The sequence below is a fragment of the Macaca fascicularis genome, chromosome 11 (assembly GCF_037993035.2).
Source record: "Macaca fascicularis isolate 582-1 chromosome 11, T2T-MFA8v1.1".
Classification (NCBI taxonomy): domain Eukaryota; kingdom Metazoa; phylum Chordata; class Mammalia; order Primates; family Cercopithecidae; genus Macaca; species Macaca fascicularis.
Window position 1 is genome coordinate 11,918,919 of NC_088385.1, and position 6,177 is coordinate 11,925,095.

The 6,177-nt window shown below is 42.5% G+C and overlaps 1 pseudogene; it reads left to right on the forward strand.

The window, feature by feature from the left end:
* The first annotated feature begins 5 nt into the window (after positions 1-5).
* LOC107126673 (heterogeneous nuclear ribonucleoprotein A1-like) lies at positions 6-1,531 on the forward strand (annotated as a pseudogene).
* Positions 1,532-6,177: the final 4,646 nt, after the last annotated feature.

Sequence of the window (6,177 nt, forward strand, 5' to 3'; positions counted from 1 at the left end):
CACACACACACACACACACAATGTACTGTATTCTTGAAAATTGCTAAGAAAATAGATTTTGCCTTTCTGCCCTCGGACGCCACCGAGGAAGCGTCGTTAAAGACTCTCTTCTCCCTGCCGTCATGTCTAAGTCAGAGTCTCCTAAAGAGCCTGACCAGCTGAGGAAGCTCTTCATGGGAGGGCTGAGCTTTGAAACAACCAATGGGAGCCTGAGGAGCCACTGTGAGCCTGGGGAATGCTCAGGACTGTGTGGTAATGAGAGTCCCAAACACCAAGCGCTCCAGGGGCTTTGGGCTTGTCACCTATGCCACTGTGGAGGAGGTGGATGCAGCCATGAATGCAAGGCCACACAAGGTGGATGGAAGAGTTGTGGAACCAAAGAGAGCTGTCTCAAGAGAAGATTGTCAAAGACCAGGTGCCCACTTCACTGTGAAAAAGATGTTTCTTGATGGCATGAAAGAACACACCGAAGCCTCCTGTAATCCCAGCACTTTGCGGGGCCGAGGCGGGGGTTTAAGAGGTCAAGAGATCGAAACCATCCTGGCCAAAATGGTGAAATCCCATCTCTACTAAAAATACAAAAATTCCCCGGGCGTGGTGGCGCACGCCTATAGTCCCAGCTACTCAGGAGGCTGAGGCAGGAGAATCGCTTGAACCCGTGAGGCAGAGGTTGCAGTGAGCCAAAATCATGCTATTTCTCTCCAGCTTGGGTGACAGAGCCAGACTCTGCCTCAAAAAAAAAAAAAAAAGAAAAGAAGAAGAAGACACTGAAGAACATCACCTAAGAGATTATTTTGAACAGTTTGAAAAAATTGAAGTGATTGAAATCATGACTGACTGAGGCAGTGGCAAAAAAGGGGGTTTTGCCTTTTGTAACCTTTGACAACCATGACTCGGTGGATAAGACTGTCATTCAGAAATACCATACTGTGAATGACCACAACTGTGAAGTTAGGAAGGCGCTGTCAGAGCAAGAGATGGCTAGTGATTCATCTAGCCGAAGAGGTCGAAGTGGTTCTGGACACTTTGGCGGTGGTTGTGGAGGTGGTTTTGGTGGGAGTGACAACTTTGGTAGTGGAGAAAACTTCACGGTCGTGATGGCTTTGGTGGCAGCCATGGTGGTGGTGGATATGGTGGCAGTGGGGATGGCTATAATGGATTTGGTAATGATGGAAGCAATTTGGGAGGTGGTGGAAGCTACGATGATTTTGGCAATTACAACAATCAGTTTTCAAATTTTGGACCCATGAAGGGAGAAATCTTTGGAGTCAGAAGCTCTGGCCCCTGTGGTGGTGGAGGCCAATACTTGACCAAACCAAGAAACCAAGGTGCCTATGGCGGTTCTAGTAGCAACAGTAGCTATGGCAGTGGCAGAAGATTTTAATTAGGAAACAAAGCTTAGCAGGACAGGAGAGCCAGAGAAGTGACAGGGAAGCTACAGGTAACAACAGATTTGTGAACTCAGCCAAGCACAGTGGTGGCAAGGCCTAGCTGCTACAAAGAAGATATGTTTTACACAAATACTCATGTGTATGGGCAAAAAACTTGAGGACTGTGTTCGTGACTAATTGTATAACAGGTTATTTTAGTTTCTGTTCTGTGGAAAGTATAAAAGCATTCAACCAAGGGTTTTAGTGTAGACTTTTTTTTTTTTTTTGCACCCATGCTGTGGATTGCTAAATGGAATAGTCTGATCGTGATGCCGAATAAACATCTTTTTTTTTTTTTTTTTTTGAGACGGAGTCTCGCTCTGTCGCCCAGGCTGGAGTGCAGTGGCCGGATCTCAGCTCACTGCAAGCTCCACCTCCCCGGTTTACGCCATTCTCCTGCCTCAGCCTCCCGAGTAGCTGGGACCACAGGCGCCACCACCACGCCTGGCTAATTTTTTGTATTTTTCAGTAGAGATGGGGTTTCACCATGTTAGCCAGGATGGTCTCGATCTCCTGACCTCATGATCGGCCCGTCTCGGCCTCCCATAGTGCTGGGATTACAGGCTTGAGCCACCGTGCCCGGCCAAATAAACATCTTTTTTAAAAAAGAAAAAGAAAATAGATTTTAAGTGTTCTCACCCCACACACATAAATATGTGAGGTAATGCATATGTTAATTAGCTCATTTACCCATTCCACAATGTATATATATTTCAAAACAACATGTTATATGTTGTAATATATACAGTTTTTATTTTTCAATTAAAAAAGAACAAAAACAAGTCATCCACAGTGATACACACCTGTGGTCCCAGCTACTCAGGAGGCTGAGGCAGGAGCATCACTTGAGCACAAGAGGTCGAGGCTACAGTCAGCCATGATCACAGCACTGCACTCCAGCCTGGGCAAAACCGTGAGCACCTGTCTCTAAAATACACACACACACACACACACATAGAGACAGTCACACACAGACACACACAGATACACACACACACACAGACACACACACAATTTTTAAAAAACTTATAATGCATGAATAGAAAGAAAATAAATGCTCCATAATGTTTTAAGAAAACAAATAATATAAAATATTTGCAACACATATGACTGACAAGCAGGTGGCATGTGCCTCAAAGAGCGCCTACAGACTGATAAGAAAAAAAGACAAAAAAAAAAGCAAACCCTGATAGACTGAATAGCCAAAGGATATAAACATGAAACTCAGAGTAAATACAAATAACTAACTTACTTGAGAAGATGCTCAAAGCCAGTTGTAGTCTGGAAAGCACAAATGATGACAAAGCTATAACATCCCTCTTTCCCCACAAAAATAGTAATAATAATAATTAGCCAGAATTTAAAACATTGAGAACACATGGAGCTGAGAGGGACCTAGGTCGGGTACAGTCATCCGTTGCCGGCGGGAGTAAAATTGCTCCAGCCTTTTTGAAAAGTAATCCATTGGTATTATTAACACTTTTGCTTTGGCATTTGTTTTGGCTCATGATTTCAAAACACAAAAAAACAGAATACATGTACAAAAATGTTCACTGTGATGTTTTATTTCGTCTCCTACACTATTACTCCCAAATCTTTTCCTATACATGTCCCTCACTTCAGGGACCCTATTATTTGGTTTTCTCGCCTACTTCTCTTTTCTGACACCTTTTCTCTTCCCCTGAAACCACGCTGTAACATCCTCTCCCTCCATCCTTCTTGCTATTTGATTTATCTATTTTTATGACTAATCCCATGTGGCCTGCTGCCAAAAATTATGCAATAGTACAGACTGAAATCACTAAAAATATATGGCCTCCTGCCGCACCCAAGCTCGCAGAGCTGCCCAGCAATGTCGTGCCTCCAGGCAGATGCCTCTCTTTGCCGTTTGTGATTATTCAAAAATTCCGCTGTCCACAGACCCCCAAACCTATTATTTCCTCTCTCCTTCGTAGTACATGACGTTGTCTTTGATTTCACTGAGAAAATGAAGTTCACCAGGCAAGAACAGTTTATTTTCCTATCACTTGTAATAAACCCATCAGAATCCTCACCCATCTTTCCTTCTTCCATGGGAAAGGGGCACTCTTCACTCTTTCTACCCAAGGTTACTTCTTCCAGTTGTCCAGTCAGCTTCATATTCATCCACTGACTCAAGAATTTTGGTCTCTAAAGGATCCTCTCTCACATGCTTTTTTTAAATTTTTTTATTTTTTTTGAGATGAAGTCTCACTCTGTCATCCAGGCTGGAGTGCAATTGCGCAATCTCAGCTCACTGCAAACTGCACCTCCTGGGTTCAAGTGATTCTCATGCCTCAGCCTCCTGAGTAGCTGAGACTACAGGCATGTGCTACCACACCCAGCTAATTTTTGTATTTTTAGTAGAGACGGGGTTTCACCATGTTGGCCAGACTGATCTCAAACTCCTGGCCTCAAGTGATCTGCCTGCCTTGGCCTCCCAAAGTGCTGATTACAGGCATGAACCACTGCAACCAGCCACACCCACATGCATTTTTAATATCTCCCTTTTGACATAATTTTGTTACCTCAGGTTACAAAATGTGCTACTCTCTTCTATCTGTATTTTAAGGTATATTGACCCAACATATTGACTCTACTTAGATATTATCTCTTTCCTTCCTGTCTTAACCAAACTGTGAACCATCTAAACTCATTGTTTCCACTTCCTTACTTGTATTATCAGTCTGCTAAAATTTCACCTGTCCACCACACCGGTGAAGAATGATAAACATGACCTTCATATTGCCATTTCCATTGAATACTCTCCTCTCATTATGTTACTTTACAACTTTTTGACATTTCGTTCTAATGAGTGCTCCCTCCCCCTTGAAAACCACTGCTTCTTTAGCTTTCATCACATCATTTTTATGCTTTCCTCTGTGCCATGAGTTTTCTTCTCTCCTCTTTATTTCCTTCCCCTTCTCATTGCTAATATAGAAACAAAGACTTTACTATCACCAAAACTTTGCCATGTGAGAGCATTACTAGCAAGGGAAAGATGTGTATTGTAGATGTCCCAATGTGAAGAATCTGAAAGACCTCCTTCTAAGGAAAAACCCCTCATTATCCTTCAAAAATGGAACCAGGAATGAAGTCATCATAATCATGAAGAGCCTGGGGTTCACCTTATCTCTGCCTTGTGAGGGTATAAAGATATAGGCACCCAAATTTATACATTGTTGGAGAGTTTAAATTGGTGGGACCATTTAAAGCTGTCATAAAATTTAAAATTCATATTGCCATTAACTCAGTGATTTCCCCCAACATATTCACACATATGCAAAATGTATAAAAAGAACATTTATCTAAAATCTATAGTAAAACCCACAGGACCAAGAACAGATTAAACAATTTTTAAAAAGAAAAACAAAGTTGGAGGACTATACTACCCTATAGTCTTACTTATAGACTTACTATAAAATTACAATGGGGTAGAAGTGACAGGATAGATATACTTTGAAAAGGAACAGAAGAGAATGCAGAAATAAACCCATGTGTTGGCCAGGCATGGTGGCTCACACCTGTAATCTCAGCACCTTGGGAGGCTGAGGCAAGCAGATCGCCTGAGATCAGGAGTTTGAGACCAGCCTGGCCAACATAATGAACCCTTATCTCTACTAAAAATACAAAAATTAGCCAGGCATGGTGGTGCATGCCTGTGATCCCAGCTACCCAGGAGGCTGAGGCAGGAGAATCACTTGAACCCAGGAGGAGGAGGTTGCAGTAAGCTGAGATCATGCCACTGTACACCATCCTGGGCAATAGAGTGAGACTCTGGCTTGAAAAAAAAATCCGTGTATTCATGATCAGTTGATGAATTTCAACATAGGTCCCAAAAGAATTTAATGGGAAAAGAATACTTATTTCAATAAATGGCTCTAAAATAATTTGGCATTTATAAGAAAAAAAAATCTCAACCCATACCTCACACCACATATAAAAGTTATAAAAAAGCAGGCTGGATGCGCCAAGGTGGGCGGATCACGAGGTCAGGAGATCGAGACTATCCTGGCTAACATGGTGAAACCTCGTCTCTACTAAAAATACGAAAAATTAGCCGGGCGTGGTGGCAGGCGCCTGTAGTCCCAGCTACTCAGGAAGCTGAGGCAGGAGAATGGCATGAACCAGGGAGGCGGAGCTTGCAGTGAGCAGATATCACACCACTGCACTCTAGCCTGGGCAACAGAGCAAGACTCCGTCTCAAAAGAAAAAAAACAGACTGGATGCTGTGGCTTATGCCTGTAATCCCAGCAGCCCAGGAGACCAAGGCTAGAGGATCACTTAAGGCCAGGAGATCAAGACAAGTCTGAGCAACACAGTGAAACCCCATCTCTACAAAATTTTTTTTTTAATTGGCCAGGCATGCTGGCATTCACCTGTGGTTCCAGTTAGCTGTAAGGCTGAGGCAAGAGGATTTTGAGCTCAGGAGTTTAAGACTACAGTGAACTATGATGGTGCCACTGCATTCCAGCCTGGGTGATACAGCAAGATCATCTCTTTAAAAAAAAAAGAAAAAGAAGTTAAATACATTACCAACCTAAATGTAAAACCTAAAACTATAAAATTTCTAGAAGAAATCGTTAAGGCAAACTTTGTGGCCTTGGACTAGGCAAAGATTTCCTTAACAACATACAAAAAGAGTAAGCTAGAATGCAAAAGATTGAATAGGAAAAGAAAATCAAAATCTGTTTCTCCCATACTATACTCTCATAACAGAATGCTTTTG